Source organism: Stenella coeruleoalba (assembly GCF_951394435.1).
Source record: "Stenella coeruleoalba genome assembly, chromosome: 11".
Classification (NCBI taxonomy): domain Eukaryota; kingdom Metazoa; phylum Chordata; class Mammalia; order Artiodactyla; family Delphinidae; genus Stenella; species Stenella coeruleoalba.
Genome location: NC_137157.1, coordinates 26,619,819 through 26,638,179, shown reverse-complemented (window position 1 = coordinate 26,638,179; position 18,361 = coordinate 26,619,819). Strand labels below are relative to the sequence as shown.

The 18,361-nt window shown below is 44.9% G+C and overlaps 1 protein-coding gene across 1 annotated transcript in view; it reads left to right on the top strand.

Annotated features, from left to right (window-relative positions):
* The window catches only part of CRADD (CARD and death domain containing adaptor protein), a 254,034-nt gene extending 250,977 nt beyond the window's left edge, over positions 1 to 3,057 (top strand). Inside the window, exon 8 of the mRNA XM_079937580.1 lies at positions 2,265 to 3,057. The gene's annotated coding sequence lies outside the window, so the exon portion shown is untranslated. The remainder of the gene's footprint in view (positions 1 to 2,264) is intronic.
* Positions 3,058 to 18,361: the final 15,304 nt, after the last annotated feature.

Genomic DNA, 18,361 nt, shown 5'->3' with positions numbered 1-18,361 from the left:
AGCCAAGAGTCAGAAGATCTGGGTTTCCTGGCCCTGCCCCTCATGTGTCGCATGACCAAAGTATTCGTTTTGCTCCCTCATCTCACAACATTTGCTTTGCAAGCAACTGTACTAGACATTAGCAATACAGAGACAAATAAGAAACAGCCCCAGGAATGATCTAATCTACCTGTGGTCTTAGTGATGTTATCCATGTCAATTCCTGAGGAGATTATACTCCCTTATAGAGGATAAGGATTCAGTTTTAGATGCAGGCCAGGGCTGAAGTAATTTCTGCTGGTTCCAGAACTTTTGCGGGTCCCAAATGGGCTCCAAATCTGTTAACATAGTTAGAAAAATCGTTGGTGCCTAGACACTTACTAGTTGCAAATCTTTGGAAAGATATTGAACTTCAGCTCCAATGGTTCAGTGTCAAATAGAAATAATGGCACTTGGAAGATTAAAACACGTGTGAAGCACTTAGCACTATAATCTGACATTTGAGAGACAGTCAGTAAATGATGATGAAGGTGTTAGGCTCGATTCTCTGCCACATGTAAAGTGGGCTGTGGAATGAGCTGGCTAAGAAGACCCTCTGAAGGATGAGCATCACCTTTACCTCATAGGGGCTATGAGCTCAAGCGAGGCTGTGTTGGTTAAGACCCTTTCTGAGAGGGTGATGTGGCAGTGGAGTGGTCTCAACATTCAAATCTGCAGCATGCCACCCTACTTACCTCCGTCCCTCAAATTGCTTTCCTTGTCTTTGCCAAGATCCCGTCTGACAACTGCTGCTCCATTTCCATGCTTTATTGTCAATTCTGAGAGTTTATGTTACTGGCTGTTGAGCATCTAGTCTCTGTGTCCATTGGGATCTATCCATATAAAACCACAATTAATCAGAAATCATGAAAAGAAAAAAATTTAACCTAATCATTAGATTATATGGACTCTACATTTGAATATTCATAACAAGTTACATATATATATATAAAATCTTGTGTTGAGAGCATCTGGAACTCAAAAATTATATATATAGATAGATCATATATATATCATCTATATATATATATATATATTCCTTAATTCCACAGAGTAATGATTATTATCCTAATTTTATAGGTAAGTATACTATCGTTCAGAACAGTCCTAATTTTATAGGTAAGTATACTGTTGTTCAGAACAGTCATGTAACTTTCCCAGGTACCTAGTGGCAGGTCTCTAATGAAGCTAATAAAGTTTAAGTTCAGTCCTCTCACTTATACAAGCCTCTTCCAAGTCTCTGTATTGATTTTTATTTATTTATTTATTTTATTTTTGGCTGCATGGGGTCTTTGTTGCTGTGCACTGGCTTTCTCTAGTTGCGGAGAGCGAGGGCTACTCTTCATTGCGGTGCACAGGCTTCTCATTGCGGTGGCTTCTCGTTGCGGAGCTCGGGCTCTAGGCACGCAGGCTTCAGTAGTTGTGGCACACAGGCTCAGTACTTGTGGCACACGAGCTTAGTTGCTTTGGGGCATGTGGGATCTTGCCGGACCAGGGCTCAAACCCGTGTCCCCTGCATTGGCAGGTGGATTCTTAACCACTGTGCCACCAGGGAAGTCCCTCTGTACTGATTTTGAATCTATGCATTTCATATTCTTTTTCTTAAATGTTCCCCAGCTTGTATATGCTTCAGGCCCTACAAAATCTAGATTCTTCCCTGTAGGGTCACACAGCTGCTAAAAAATGGAGCTAGAATTTGAGCGGTAATCATTTGAGATTTCAATTGAGTTTAAATTTGCTATAATAGTTCTTTGTAATTTACTAAAATAGTGCTATTGGCACATATAGTTGTGCCAGTGGACCAATATTGATCCATAAGGTTGGGATTAGAATCTCACCATGATATGCCCAAATGATATGCTGGATAAATTTTATAAGTCCATTTGTTGATGTCAGTACTTCCTGTCCAAGGTACTACACTGTGAAAAGGACCGTACCTTGGTTTTACAGAGCATATTCCCTCTGACTTGCTAAGTGATTGCATGCATTTTTCTTATGGGCCAGAATTATCACTTCCATTTTATAATTGCTAATTGAGCCAAGAAGTAAACATCTTAACAGGAGAACCAGAATAGAGGATGAGGGGACTGTCATGAGCACATATGAGACACCTCTGGGAATTACCAGATTTGACTCAGTGACACGTTGAAGGTGCTTTAAAATGTCAGTAATTCTTTACCTGACTCCAGTATGTCTGCAGCCTGAAAAGTTCTAACTGATCTCATTTCTTCCCTCACATCTTCCAGCCTCAGACTCCTTCATTCCTCTCCTCTGAACACCCACCATCTTTCAGAACTAGGACTGAGCACGGCAGAGGAATGTGGAAAAAGGAGCTGCTTACTCTCGCCCAAGAGTACAGGGATGTGAAGGTGGGGAAAAGACGCATGTAGCCACCTTTTGCCTCCTATTATGACTTGGGTCATTGTTGAGGCTTCAGTCACCTTCAGAGTTTACTTGGTAGAGAAAGACAAACATACCTTGAAGCTTCTGATTTCCTCTAATTCAGCCCAGAAGAAGTGCTGTCTCCATACCTTCAGTATCAAGGTCTATCCTTGTCTTATCAGAACAGTAAAAATTGATTCACATTCAAAACAAATCTCATGGTCTTAAAGATATGGAGATGTTGTTTTCTTTATCCCTTGAGAGTAGAGATAAGACTGATTCTGATTTTCTAGGAAGGTAGGGTGAAGGTTGGGTAAGGAGATGGGCAGAGAACAAGCCAAAGCATCTGAATCCTGTGCCAACTTCTCTGAACTTGGCAAGGGCATGGTAAGAAAGTGCAAAGACATGCTCGAGGTGATCCACAGGTGGGGTCCCTGTGAGGGCATTCAGAGGAGGCAGTGGCTTCTGCCTAGTCCAGGAGTCCGGGGCGATCCACCAATGGAGGAAGTCTTGCTTCCTCCCTTGGAGTCTGAGACAGGGATGTTAGGTAATGTGCCAGTTTCCAGAACAGCTTCCAGAGCTTATTTCTGTCTATTTAAGATGGATTTGAAATTCTGAGCCATCTCCATTATAGACAGGCCAAAAATCTTTATTTTTCCCACCTCTTTAACATTAAAAATTTTATCAATTAATAAATACAGGGGCTTCCCTGGCGCAGTGGTTGAGAGTCCGCCTGCCGATGCAGGGGACACGGGTTCGTGCCCCGGTCCGGGAAGATCCCACATGCCGCGGAGCAGCTGGGCCCGTGAGCCATGGCCGCTGAGCCTGCACGTCCGGAGCCTGTGCTCCGCAACGGGAGAGGCCACAACAGTGAGAGGCCTGCGTACCACAAAAAAAAAAAAAAAAAAAATTAATAAATACACACCGGGAAAAAACTAAGAAGTTAAGATGAGTTTATGACAAAAAGAAATAGTCTCCTTTTCTACTTCTCCCTAGCCTGGTGCCTTTTTTTCCCAGAAACCATTTCTCTTTCTAAATTTCAAAGTTTTAAATTTTCTGATGGTTGCCTCCACCTTGATAAATAATTTGCTATAGTGCTGCCCTTTCATGTTGTACCAGCTTTACGCTTTTTACACTGACTTCCTGTTACGATATGAGAGTTTTACTTACTTAATCCCTCCTCTAATCCCTCACCCTTCACATACTTACGTCACTATTTTCAGTTCCCAGGTTTTGAAATTTAAAACACTGTAATTAAATTTCTATTTATCTTATTACATCTTATCAGTTGAAACCAGCTCTTGCTAAAGAGTCAGGCTTTAGAAAAGCAAGGAATAAGAATTGTTCTGGGAATCCAAAAGGAGCAGGGATTAATGCACTGTCTTTAGGGTACTCCCCTATGTGAATCAGTGGGGATTCTTAAATTACCAGGAAGAGAAAGTCTGATTGGCTTACATTGGGCCACACGCTCACCCACTGGCTAGAGAGTGTAGGTCATGTGGATGAACAGTCTCACTGAGCCTGTATGTTGTGGAGGAGAAATGACCCAAGGGGAAATTGAGGTGCTAGTACTAGCAGAGGGGGTTAAGGATGCTGGGTACTATACTCCTCGATTTGTAAGGCATCCTATATTACATAGTCACCCCTTCCTTCCTTTCACCTCTCTCTTTCCTTCTTACATCTCTCATTTGAATTTGTAATTTTACACTAACAAGATTCATAATACTCCTGGTCTTTTCTGTGTGTGCTTTGTCTTGCTGATTTTAAAAATTAGAAATCATTAGAGTCTTTACAGTATTATCTTTCTGGAGAGCAGAGTAGTGTGCTATGATTACATTTATCTTCTTACAGTTTCTAATTTTTCCTGGAATTTCTAATTGCCTTAATTTTTGTATTCTCTGCCTTTATCATCTGCTTATGCTCCTAAAATGTCTCCAGCATACTGTGTAGTTTATGGAGGTTCTTTTCTCCCCGGAGCCTTCCTCCTGGAACTCTCCATTTACCTACCTCCTCTAATGTAGCCTGATGGTCTTCTGGGACCGATAATTAGCTGTTGTTTTCCTCCCCTTTGGTTCTCCTTTAAATCGGGCACACCATCCCCTGGATCTTATGACTTACTGTTTCTTTTTTTTTTTTTTTTGCGGTACGTGGGCCTCTCACTGTTGTGTCCTCTCCCATTGTGGAGTACAGGCTCTGGACGCGCAGGCTCAGCAGCCATGGCTCACGGGCCCAGATGCTCCGCGGCATGTGGGATCTTCCTGGACCGGGGCACGAACCCGTGTCCCCTGCATCGGCAGGTGGACTCTCAACCACTGCGCTACCAGGGAAGCCCAACTTCCTCTTTCTTGATTTACTTCCTCGTTTGACTGGAGCACATCTTCTCAAGTAACTCTCAACTGCAGAATGGATAGGAGGTAAACTTTCTGAGCCCTGCATATATAAAGATATCCTGCCATCATTATTTAATGACATTTTATCTGGGATAGAACTCAAATCAAAGACCATTTTTCTTCAGTTTTAAAGATATTGTTCCATTTTCTTTCAGCACCCAGTGCTGCTATGCCCATCGGTTTCTTTCTTTTTCCTTTGTAGATGACCCTTTTCTCTCTCTGAAGCTTTTAGGGTCTTTATTTTTGGTGTTCTGAAATTTCACAGAGATGTATCTAGGAAGGGTCTTTTTAAATTCTCACCTTTCAGTATAGAAACTCTTGTCCTCCATCTTGGGAAATTAATTTGTATTATTTCTTTCTCTCCTATTTCTCTGTTCTCTCTCTGGAACTCCTATTGGTCACATGTTGGATTTTCTGCATTGATCCTCCATGGTGCTGATTTTTTTCTCTCAGATTTTAGGGAATTCATACCAAGCGAAGGAGACAGTGGTGTCATGGAGCGTAGCACATATAGAGTTGGATGACTCACTCAACATACCTTCTAGTTCACCTTCCTCTGCTACAGAGTCTGGACAACTAAAACGTACGTTTCCCAGAACCCCTTGTGGCTAGATGTCAGGTACGTAGCCTACATTCTTCTAATTGGTTGTGCTAGTACAGGCGGAGGTGGAAGTGATCAACGTGAGATTGCAGCAGTGCACGGGTGATGGGATCTTCTGATGAGGAAAGTGGTAGAGGTGTCTAGTTATTCTGAGGCGGTAGTAGCCATGCTTACATCCTCAGGTCTACACTGGCTGATCAGTGCTAAGCAGCAGCTGTTGCCGTGTTTCTCTCAAGCAGCTGGCGTGGTCGGGCTCTTTCCTGGCTGTTATGTTTAGGTAGGTAGCATTCACACCTGGATCTCCATCCCTCCCCCAAATTCTGGGAGCCACCCAATATCCTTTAACAAGTCACTTTCTGCTTGAACTCCCCAGAATGGGTTTTGTTGTTTGCATAGAGAAAACTTTACATGGAGACATGCTCTAGATTGTATGGTAACAGAGGCAAAGAGGTCTTCTCCTTCCTGAAATGAAAGAAATGATTTCGTAGAATGAATGGCAACTGAGCAGAGACTATTAGGGTGAGTAGAAGTTAGCTGAATGGGCCATGGTAGAAAGAGATTTCAGATAGAAGCGCAAAAGTGAGTGAGCCCATATACATTCATTCATTGTTTATTTAATATTCATGAATACATACTACGTTCTAGATACTGTGCTAGTTTCTTTGCACACAGCAGTGAGTAAGATAACCAGGATTCCTGCCTACGGGATGTTTACATATTTCCAAATTGTGCGTGTAGATTATGTTACCTTGAAAAAATTTAGATATGGAGGTCACAATAAAGGAATTGTGTGTCCCTGTTCCCATTAAGTACTTGCATCTTGGGAGGTAAAGAAGAATAGACTTTCTTACCTGCATTCCTATAAGTAGTGGTGAGATAATTGTCAGAATACTGGGCATATTTGGTTTTATCTGGGTGATTGTCCTTTTCTGAAGAAGGATGGTCTTGTCTGTCTTCCTTAATCAATGTCTTAAGTGTTGTGTGTTGGTGCTGCAGAAAATCAGGGCTAGAGGAAGAAGACAGGCATTGAAGAGAGGGATAAAAACAGGCCAGTGCCAAGGCCCACTTTTCCAAGTCAGGTTTCATAGTGAAAACTAGAATGTTCTCACTATGAAAACTCTGGATGCCCACTCTCATTTCAGTCTCTTGGCTTTGTTTCTTGGACTCCAAATGGCCAAGACCAGTGATGGCATGACAAGCCCCAAGGGACAACACGTGATGACTGGGGCTAATGCTCCTGGATCCAAGGAAATTTTTAAAAAATTTTTAACATCTTTATTGGAGTATAATTGCTTTACAATGGTGTGTTAGTCTCTGCTTTACAACAAAATGAATCAGTTATATATATACATATGTTCCCATATCTCTTCCCTCTTGCATCTCCCTCCCTCCCACCCCTCCAGAAGGTCACAAAGCACGATCCAAGGAAATTTGCAGTCAGTCACCTCTGTGTGCTGATGATCCCCTTTCATACCTTGGCTTCATGCCTTGGCCGGGTTTTGGTTTTTTTATTATTATTTCTGGCCGCGTTGGATCTTCGTTGCTGCGCGCGGGCTTTCTCTAGTTGCGGCGAGCGGGGGCTACTCTTCGTTGTGGTGCGCGGGCTTCTCATTGTGGTGGCTTCTCTTGCTGTGGAGCATGGGCTCTAGGCGTGCGGGCTTCAGTAGTTGTGGCTCGTGGGGCTCTAGAGCGCAGGCTCAGTAGTTGTAGTGCACGGGCTTAGTTGCTCTGCGGCATGTGGGATCTTCCCAGACCATGGATCAAACCTGTATCACCTGCATTGGCAGGCGGATTCTTAACCACTGCGCCACCAGGCAAGTCCCTTGGCTGGGTTTCTAATTCATTAATGACTAGAAAGATTATGTCCCTTCCTGATTCACAATGAGTTATTGTCTATAACACCATCCCTACTTTTCTTTGGCTTTCTCCCTTCTGGAAATTGGCAGTTATATGTTCATTAATTAAATCATGAGAACTGGTGGGGATCCAATGGCATTGGCAATCCACGAGGCAAATTCCAGATTCCAATAGTTAGTTGCAGAATCAAATTTTCAAAGATTTCATTGCTAGGACATTTTGTGAAGCCAGTTTACCAAAAAATAATAGTTAACATTTATAGAATGCTTTTTGAGTGCCAATAGCTGTGATAAGCATTTGTATTCATTTTCACCTTTAATCCTCACAACATCACCATGGCAGAAGTATTCTCACTGTTGCCGTTTTAAGATGATGAGGTTGGGGGTGGTTAAGTTTAAACTGAGTCAGTTAATAAGTGGCAGGGCCAAGATTAGGACCCAGGGCAGTGAACTCTAAGGCCTGAGCTCTGATCCACTCACCTCTGTTGTCTCCTGTGGAGAGCTGGTGTTTTTCTTCTGATAATTTACTCTATGGGACATCCTTCTTCACCCCTGAAATAGAGTTTGAACAAAATTAAGATTTACTTAAGCCAAAGGTTTGATCAAATAAGAATTGACCTTAGTCAGACTAGTTTCATGTGTAGGCATAGCTTAAAATGAAGCACTGAAAGGTCTTTCTCTGATTGCTCTGATGGGCATAAATTCTGCATAAATTACAAAATTTATGGTTCTAAAATAGTTTGGATTTTAACACAATAAATGAAAGAAAAGGCAGTGACACATTCTTGAAATCTAAATTGTAAGTATATCCTCTCTAAGGTACCCTCAGGTTACAGGGTGATATTTTATAATGTTCAGTGATAACCCATGAGTGTTGCTACTATTTTAACATGTAGATTTATTTCCAAGATGTCTAAATGGCATATTGCAGAAAGACAGCTGGATTTTGATTCTTAAAAATCTGGAAATTAAAAAAAAAAATCTGTAAATGATGGAAATGGTTTTTTGGATTTAAGTGAGAACATCCTCCCTGCTAAAACAGCACTCTGATTAGATTCGTTTCTAGAACTGCATTACTAACACATGGAAATGGTATACATTTGTTGCTAAACCATCTGCAGATGGTAGGGGTTTTTTTCCCAGTAAACACCAGGGGCTGTGATAGAGCTCTTTAGAACAAATGGGCTCAATTGTGCAGCCTCTTCATATGTTGCATAGCCATGTCCTGCTCATTGAACTGGGGCCCTAGTTCTTGAAAACAAAGCCTATTTAACATTAGCGACGGCATCTTGAAAATTGAGAGCTTGCTTCATGGTAAAAGATAACTGGTCTACCTTGTCCTATTCAGCAAGATAGGGACTGCCATAACTCGATGAAAAAACAAAGTAACAAACTATTGGAATCACAGACTCTTTTAAGAACTGAAATGTGCAGTACGCATCACCCGGGAGAAACCTCTACAATGTCTGAAAGGTGCTTATTTCCTCTGCTCTGGCTGAATACTTCCGCTGATAAGATACTTACCACCCTGCTGAGATGGTCAACCAGAGTTTATTGAACACCTGTGATGTGACAGGCTCTGTGCTAGGTACTGAGGATTTGGAGGCAAACAGTATACCCATCCCTGTCTTCCTAGCCCCTGCCCTCATGGAGTCAGTGATCTAGTGGGGGAGGAGGCGAGTAAGCAAGCAGTTATGGTACGTGTGGGCTGTTTTAGTCACCTCCTATTCACCCTATTGCTGAAAGAGGGATTCCCGACCTAGGGTTATGGGGTTGGCTGAATATGCAACACTCAGCACTGGACAGCTGAGACTGATAGCAGTTTATCAATCACATATCCTCACAGCCTGGTGGGGGGCAGGGGAAACCACACGCCATACAAGGTCACACAAGGATGGCACTCAGGAGCCGAGTGAACCATCAGGGGCTGTGAGAGGTAGGCTTGTAGTATCAAGAGGGTGAGGAGGCCCCTGGTTCCTGCAAGAGGATGTGATTGGCTTGTTTGACGAGTTCTGTGAGCTGCCAGGAAACTGAAACCCACTGCTCAGGGATTAATGGGAACTGCACCTGGGGGGTTTGATAAGGAGGGCTGTTTGACTAGGGGAATTATCCATGGGAGTAGAGTGGGGAGGGGAACTTGCCATTATGCCGTTTGAGGCCCCCCTGATTTCACCAGACATCAAGGCAGCATGTAATATTGAGTGTCAAATTTAGTTCTTACACCATAGGGGATTCTAAGGAGGGACAATTAAAACAGGACTTGGGGATGGGGCCTGGGTAGGGGAGGCCGGGGCAGACAATCCTAAGAAAGAGAACATTTAAACTGAGACCCAAAGAATGAGTTGCAATCAAACATTCCCAAATGTGGGTTCCCTCTACAGAACAGCAAGGTGAGAGGGAGCCCAGCCTGTGCATATGAGGGGGTGGGATGGGGAGAGGGAGACTGAGAGAAGTTAGCTCCCCAGACTCTCCCCCCAGGCATGTGTCAGGGGAGAGCAGTGAGAGAGGGAACAGGAGCGCCATCAGGGCCCTGTAATGTGGAGCCCACCTGTCGGCATCATCAGACAGGTAGCCTCCGTGAACCAGAGGAAGGGTATATAGCAGGCGTGGCGCAGACTGGGAGAACTGGAACACAAAGCCCCCATCCATGTAGGAGGCCCTTTCCATGTGGGAACCTGTGCCCAGAGTTACCAGATACCCTGATTTTTCAAGAGAAGCCATACGTTTGGATTTGTACACAAAGTTTTCAAAATTATAAACATTGGCTGTACTTGAAATTTAGAAAAGCACTGTGTGAGCCAAGCAAAACCTATCATTCCACAGGCTTCTGGTTTGTAATCTCTAAGGAAAAGCCTTGAAAGCCATGAGAAAGAGTTGCAAGTTTACCCTAAGAGCAACGGGAGATTTAGGAGCAATGGGGATCTACTGCAGAACTTCAGAAGGGACCAGGGCAGGATCACACCTGTATTTTAGTAGGTGGGCACCTATTGAAGACCAGGTGGGAAGCTAAGATGGCAGCGTCTCTGTCTGACCTGGGGAAGTGACTATGAAGATGGAGCAGAGTTATTTTCATTCAAGAAATGTGTAGGAGGTAGAAGTGATAGGACATGGATGTCTGGGGGAAGGTAGGGGAAAGGAGTCAAGTCTTTGACTTATCACATTATCAGGAAGTTATTAAAAATCTCCGTCTAGCAACCTCTGGATGTTGAAAGCCATCAAGACTCACCCTGAGCCTTTTCCTCATTATTCCATATGTAGGGGCTGAGGTAGGTAGTAACTAATGGTGTGAAATGTGCAAAATCCTTTCAGCCTAGAACTTTGAAACCAGAATGAATATGATTTTTTTTTTTTGGCAATAAATTTACTTGCTGAGCTGTAGACCAAGATTTAAGTGAATTTTCGTTTTCTGGGTTCTCACAGAGTGATACAGGGGCCAGGCTATCCCCAGAGGCCTGCTGGGTACCATGGGGATTCCAGACCATGATTAGAAACATACAAGGTAGATAGTTCACATGATGGTTAATCAAATTCCTTATCAGATGTTCATATCAAACTGTTTCCAACTGAAACTGAACATGACTAATTTAGCCATTGCTCTACATTACAGGGAGATGGGAATTTAGCACAATCCCCTCCTCTTCATAAACGCCCTTGATATTATTTAGATTTTGCCCTCAGATACAAATGTATAAGTTGTTTTAGCCTCCCAAGTATAGGCAAGTGAGAGGGCCAGCATCCTGCTTGGATGAAGGAGGGAAGTGCCTTAAATGTACTTTGAGCTGCAAACTCCCAAACCGTGAAGGACAAGAGCCAGTTTAGCAGATAAAAACAGCAGGTTCTATGCAAAGAATATTCTTGGAGGTTTTCTAGAAAGTCCACATCCCAGATATGTGTGGAAGAAGAGGAAGGGTGAAGGATAGTCCAGAGCACACAGGAGATCCTTGGCTTGTCCCAGATCTAACAGGAAAATCAAACACGTGTCAACAGAAACGCCTTCATCCTCGGATTGAAACGGAATAAACCCTGAATGCTGATTATTTTTCATTTTTCTTATTCTATTGTGTTGCTTTTTCTTAACAAAACAAGTTTATTGGAGAAAATTAGAAAATAGTTCATTGTGAAAAATTACAAAAGAAGATACATAGAAAGAAAGAGAAGAAAGCAAAGAAGGGAGGGAGGGAGGAAGGGAGGAAGGAAAGAATAGATTAGAGAGAGGAGAGCTCTAGTAATTCCACTGCCAGAGGCAACCACCTTGAACGTTGGATGTATATCTTTTCAGTGTTTTTTCAGTGGACCCAAGTATTATTAATTTTTTTCCAAGAGTGGAATTCTACTCTTAATAGGATATAAGAATATCAATCAACTCACTCAGGTAACTTAATTTATGTCATAGGCTTGTGTTTTCTTGGGGGAGCAGGGATGGAAATGTAATCTCGGGTCAAAGTCTTCTCACCTGCTTCAGTGCTCAGTCACCAGTCCATACAGTGTGCTGCTGAGCCCTTTCTTGTTGCAAGAACCCCATCCTTTTAGCTATGTTTGTGCCCCTCTTGGGTCATTCCCAGCTGCAAGAAACTCAGTGAGCTTGTCTGAGGGGCCCTATTGACTGCATATCACTCTCAGACACAGAGGTCAGTTCACCAGGGCCCAGGACATGCTCCCTGGTTACCTAAAGCCCTTCCTGCACACACACATCTCTGGACCATTTCTTCTTGCTCTTTACCACCTGCCCAGGCTGTGCCTGGGATGAAAATGCAGGCTCTCCTTTCCCAGGGCCTACAAGTGCCTGTGGAGTCATGATTTTCCTCCTTAGTTGACCCCCTCCACCCAGCATCTGAAGAGAATTCAGAAGAAGCTTTCCTCTTCCTCAAGGGACCTTCCAAATCTATTATTCATCCTCCGAATTTTTGTTGTCGTTGTTGTTCCTCTTAAGGGCACAGCTTTCAAAAGAAAAAGTCAGGAGAGGGTCCCATTTTCTCTCTTCTGCTGTTCAGTTCCCATCACTCAGGCAAAAACTCCAAACAGCCTCCTTTGAAGGGTAGAAGGGCCATGAGATGAACTATTAGGAAGGTGGAAGGAATGCCAGATACAGTTTTACAGCGGGGTCACACCACTGTGCTTATAGGACCCTAGGGGTCCCAGTTCCTCCTAGCAGGCTGGGAGGTCGCAACCTGGAGGACAGCTTTCTAAGAGGAGGCATGGGGGGGGGCGTCCCCTTGGCTGTTCTTTCTACCCAGGTCCTGTGGTCCATGCTCTTGCCCATCTGGATGCAAACACACAGGGGGCTTCCTGGGTCCTAGTCCTTGCCCCTTGGAGCCCAGAACAAAGGTATCCATCCAAGAAGAATCAAGTTTTCTTTTTTTTTTTTTTCGGCTGCATTGGGCCTTCACGGGCTTTCTCTAGTTGCGGCGAGCGGAGGCCACTCCTCGTTGCAGTGCGCGGGCTTCTCACTGCGGGGGCTTCTCGTTACAGAGCCCGGCTCTAGGCGTGTGCGCTTCAGTAGTCGTGGCATGCGGGCTCAGTAGTTGTGGTGCACAGGCTTAGTTGCTTCACGGCATGTGGGATCTTCCCGGACCAGGGATCGAACCCGTGTCCCCTGCATTGGCAGGTGGACTCTTAACCACTGCACCACCAGGGATGTCCCAAGTTTTCTTTTCTCGCCTCTCACCCTCACTGTGGGGATGGAGGTAGGAGGGGAGGCGAGGGGAGGAGGGCAAGCCCTTGAAGGGATATAATCTCCTGGAGAGAAATGCACTTTCTAACACTAATGTAAATATGATTCATGCAACTCCCGCAGCCAGGCTCCTTTTATTTCCCTGACTCGGAAACGCAGGCTGGAGGTTCTTACTTATCTTCCATCCCAGAAGGGGACCCCGAGCAGGGCTTGGTTCTGTTCCAGTATCTGAAGTAGAAACCACAGCCTTGAGACAGTGCCAAGGCAGCCAATTAAGAAGGTGTTGACGACACTTCCCAGGAACATTTTTCTAGATGTTTAACTTTGACCAAAAGTTTAAGCTTCTAATAAACCCCAGGAAGCTCACATTTTCCAGGGAATAGTGCCTGGGCTCTTAAAAACTTCCAAGAAACTCCGATTCTCAGAAGACTGCAGCCTTCGAACTCACCCGCCCATTCAAGAGCTTTCTGGACAAAAACAAAGGCGGTGAAAGCCGTGCTTTCTCATATGCCCTGAGAGTTTACACAACTAAAGTCAGATAAGAAGCCTGGCGCCAATTAGGCCACCGCACTGGCTTTGGGAGGCGAGGCCCCGCCTTCAGTCCCGCGCTTGGCCGCTGGGTAGGACAGGGCTGGCAGTGGCAGACAGCAGCAGTGTCTGTCAGCCTAAGTGGCTGGGGTCGGTGCCGGCCGGGCCTGGCTTCCTTTATCCGGAATTTTCTTAGTGTCCTTACTCAACTTTGTGTCCGATTCAAAGCTACCACAACCTGGCTATTGAAATCTGAACGTATATGCCCATAGACCCGGCAGTCTTACTGGGAGCCCTGCAGGGTGGGCTTCCATCTCCCATCTTACAGATGAGAGAAGTCTCAGAGGAGCTAAGGGGTTCACAAGCCAGAGATGAGACTTGAACCTGGGTGCTGACTCCCACTTGGGAATTCTCAGGACTAGGTGAGAGCAAGAGAAGGTCTTGGCCAGGGAGCTGGGGAGGGTCCTGCTGCACCTGGCACCAATCTCCCCACGTCCTGGGGTGGTCTGGAAAGTGCAAGAGGAGGGGCCAGGCTGAGTGGGAGCAGGGGGGAGGGGGCATTGGGGGTCTCGGGATAGAAGCTTTTTTATCAAGTTGTTCAGAAGTAACTGAATAGTTTCACAACTGGTACAGCCAACCTGGTGTGTAATGGCAAATATGAACCCTGGTCATAAACACATGAATTGGAATATCGAGTAGTGGGATAAAAGTGGGAGGGATCAGCTCTCCAGGTGGGGAGTGGAAAGATTAACAAGATGGTCCATTAAACCATCGGAAGGAGGGGAAGGGAAGGGCATTTCAGGGAGGCTGGAGGGCAACAAGCAACAGGGTCTGCAAACTGTTTGCTGCAGCCAACTGAGGGGGTGGGGCACCAGGGAGAACATTTACAAGACCTGAGACTGGAGGGGTGCCCAGAGACTTGGCACGTGACGTCTTGACTGGGGAATTTTGGTAAAACATTTTATGCTTTGGACACTTGTAGACATTTGTGGGTTGTTTCTTGTCTCTAAGCACAAGTTATTAAACTTTCAAAAACAAAAAGTTTTTAACTGAATATTCTGTAAAAGAGACATCTTCATCCCATGACGATCTCCACTGCATCTTTGGTGACCTGTGTGCCCACTGAGTGGCCCGCTCGCCACTCCTCATTGGCCTTATCCTGCTTCTTCATCTCACCTCCCAACAATCTTGCTGGAACTGGATCCCCTTTAAAACCCCAGACTGCTTAGGTGAGCACCTGACTCCTGCCCACATAGTCCCAAGCCCCCACCACCACCAGGGGCTGGGGGCTGCTCTCCTTCCTCAACCATGGGCTGGGGATTTGCTGTGAATAAAGTTATCACACCATGAATTCCTACCTGCTTTTAATCCCTCCCATCGCCTGGATTCCCACTGCCTCATTCCATCTGATGAATTGGATCCCCTTATACACCAACTCCTGCAGAACGCACACCTGAGGTCAAGATGGGTAACCGTAAAATGTGCTTCCTGCCATTCCTCTCAGGGGCTGGGCTGCAGCCAGGCACATGTCTTCAGTCCTCCACCCCTGTCCCATCAACTCCAGATGTCCCACATATCCTACTCGTCTCCACTCTTGTTAATGAAGACACATCATGCATTGTGTAAGGGTCTCATGAAGTTACAAAACAAGGACAAGCCGAATGGAATCACGCTTATCTGAACAAAATGTCCAACTCTCAATGCAAATATTTAGATGGGTTCCATCTTTGTGAATTTGAGTGCTCTTGAAGGAGAAGGTCAGCAGTGCCCCAGGCAGTTTAAAAGCCAAGTAGAGACATGTCTTCAGTGCAGGGAGGGATGTGATTAAGTCCCTGGCTTTTGCCAGTTGTTCTTTGCTACTCATTTTTAATGCTGATGACCTAGGTTTATAGACTCAGAGAGGAAGTAAGATGTAGTAGGAAAATCACTTGACTGGGTGTCCTGAGGCCTGAAGTTTCGTCCTGGCTATGTGTACCCTAATCCAGCTGTGTTGCTCCACCTCAGATCCCTTCTCCTCTTAAGACTTTTGTTCCTTAGCCTTAAATAAGGGACTGGGGGTTTGATACTCTTTCTAAGCCGGTGATTCTCATTCTTTTTGTGTTTGTAGCCTACTTTCAAATAGCAGACTATGGAGTAGCAATATTAAAAACTTTAAAAGACTCAAAACAACACTAAAAACGTTGGCAATCACCAAATACACTTCAGACTCCAATACAGCAGTGTCTCCCAGTGACTATAAAATCACCCACAGTTACGGTTCAGTCTTCAGCTGTACTTCACCACTTTATGATTTTTTGGGTCTTTGAACTGTTTACTGCCCTGACCTGCTTCTCTTATGGACACAGAGTCAGAGCTCTCACGTGTTCTGGAAGCTCCGTGACTTTTCATTAGCCCGGGCTTGACATCGCACCCGTGCCTCTCAAAGCCTGTTTGCTCCAAGTCACGTGATCCACATATCTCAACGTTCCATCCGACGCCAGAACTAAAGTGACTTAAGGACTCAGATATAACCCAAACTGGTTTTCCACATTGATCAGACTTAGGCTAAATATGGAGACTGCTCTGAGGGCCATGAGAGCTATGAAGTCCTATATTTCCATGAATTAAAACAAAAAAAGTAACATTTTGAGAAAAGAACTAGTTGAGGTGGAGTGCTTAATTAAGGCACTGAGTCCAGACCAGATGAAGAAAAAAATCCTCATGGGTGAGAAAGTGAGCTCAGAGGGCCCAGAGTGGCCTAAGGAGCTTGCAGAGTTTGAGAAGCATTAGCAGAAAGATGAGCGGAAGGAATCACACAGAACGTGAGTAGCCAGACATAGACTCTCAGTTTCTCTGTTTCTAACAGTTATATATATATATATTTTTAGAAGGTGGCATTTAAAGTTTTTGGTAACGGGGCAATTATTTTTAGGTTCTGTTAAAAGATAAACAGGCATATTAGAAATTTTAAGAGTTTTAAAATTTGAGCAATGTTTGAGCAAACATCAGGCAGCATCCAATCCAGCAGATGGGATCCTGGGAACACAGGTGTGTGGGGTGTCCCAGAGGGTCTCACCCTGGTCACTAGAAACTGTAGAGAAGGAAAAATAATTTTCCCTCTATCCTTTATGGTGAATGCCTGGCTGAGACCTTTTCTCTAAGGTGCCTCGTGAATGGATAGGCTTATCCGGGTTAAAAGTTCTCAGCTGTGGCCACTGTAATTAAAGATTTTCCTGGGTAAGGTTAACCTGCTCATTCAGCCTTAAAACAAAATTGTATTCACCTGACGCCTCACGTGAAGGGGCCAGTCCAGCTGAGTCAGAACCGGTCCCACTCTGAACCCAATCCGGTTTTTCAGTCGGACCCACTCCAGCTCTGGCCATTTCCTAACGGAGTCTGGAAAAGAAATGCTCAAAGCCTGAAAGCTCCTCAGGCAGAAGCCACGGAGGCTCTGCGAGGGACGGACCCAGCACCTCCTGAGGCGGGAGAGGCAGCGAGCTCAGGACTCAGCAGGTACCACGTCTGGTTGCTCATTGCTCCTGGGGCCGTCGGGGGTCTCCTTCGGTCCCCGCTTCTTACTGTTACTAACAGAACTGTTAAAAGATAAACTGAGGCATAGTAAACATTTTAAGAGTTTATTTGAGCAAAAGTCAGTTTGAATTGGGCAGCATCTAGTCTAGAAGACAGAAAGGAGCTCCAGGGAGCTGTTGAAAATGAAAGACAGGCAGAAGGGAGCAGGAAAGAGGAAAGTAAACTAGGCCAAGAAGCGGTGGGTTAATGCAGTTACTTTCCTTCAGGGGATGGCAGGGGCCTGTCAGGCAGACAGCCCCACTAGTGCTGATCAGGTGGTTCCTGACTGACTGCTTTAAGGTTCCATTTCTGGCAGAACTGAAACTGAATTAAGTCTCAGTTTGGTGACGGGGGACTTAGCATAAGCGATTCCATTTGGGGCCTGTCGTCTTGTTTTTAAGTTCTTAAATATGATTGTTTTGGGGGTACCGAGTTGTGTGTTCCATTGTATTCCTATAAATTATTTTTCATTTCTTCAAACGCCCTTTCCAGACATTGGCTGGTTGGTTTATGGTTCTGGGCACAGAAAATTATGATCAGTTTAGTGGCTGCTTAATACAGATTGCGTTTCGTTTGTCAGAACGGTGAGGACCAAAGCTTTTCAGAGCTAAGCAGGAGCTAGATCAAAGAAAATCCTTATTTCACTCTCATAGGGTGTGACTTATCTTTAAATAACAGAAAGTGGACATTTGGAATCAGGTTTTTGTCATAAAAATGCTTTCTTCTGGGAAAACAAGTTACCCAGCCACCAACTCACATTTGTGCCAAGAAATGGTGTGGGGTGTAGCAAAGGCTGTGAGCTTTCTTTCCCTCTCTAGTGAGCCTTATGCATTGGTTCAATGATGATATTTTAGTGTCTCCTCTGTGCTAGATGTGTGCCAGGTGCTGGGGGTACCTTGGTAAGTGAAAATGGCCCTCGTGTAGCCCAGCTGGGAAGACGGGCAATTGTGTAAACGATTTCCTTAAACTGTCGGGAGTGTTACAACCAGGGACACAGACACGGAGTCGGGGACAGGAGGAGGGACACTTAACCTGGTCTGGGCAGCCAAGAAGACCTCCATAAACAAACACCTGGGGGCCAGGAGACGTGAATAAGTGAGGGATGGGCAGTGGAACAGCACGTAACAGGGAAAGGAGATGAGGTTCCCAGCAGGAAGTGAGCATGAGAAGTTCGGTCTGGGTGGAACAAAGCATGTCAGATGGCATTGCCAGGAAGGGACCGTGAGGGGGAAGCAGCAGACAGATCACAGAGGCTAACTCATCAGCCAGCTTAGAGTTTGTCCTGTGTTCCAGGAACCATGGGAACCACTGGAGGATGTTAGGTAGGAGACTAACTTGGTTGGATTCGTGTGTTTGAAGATTCCCG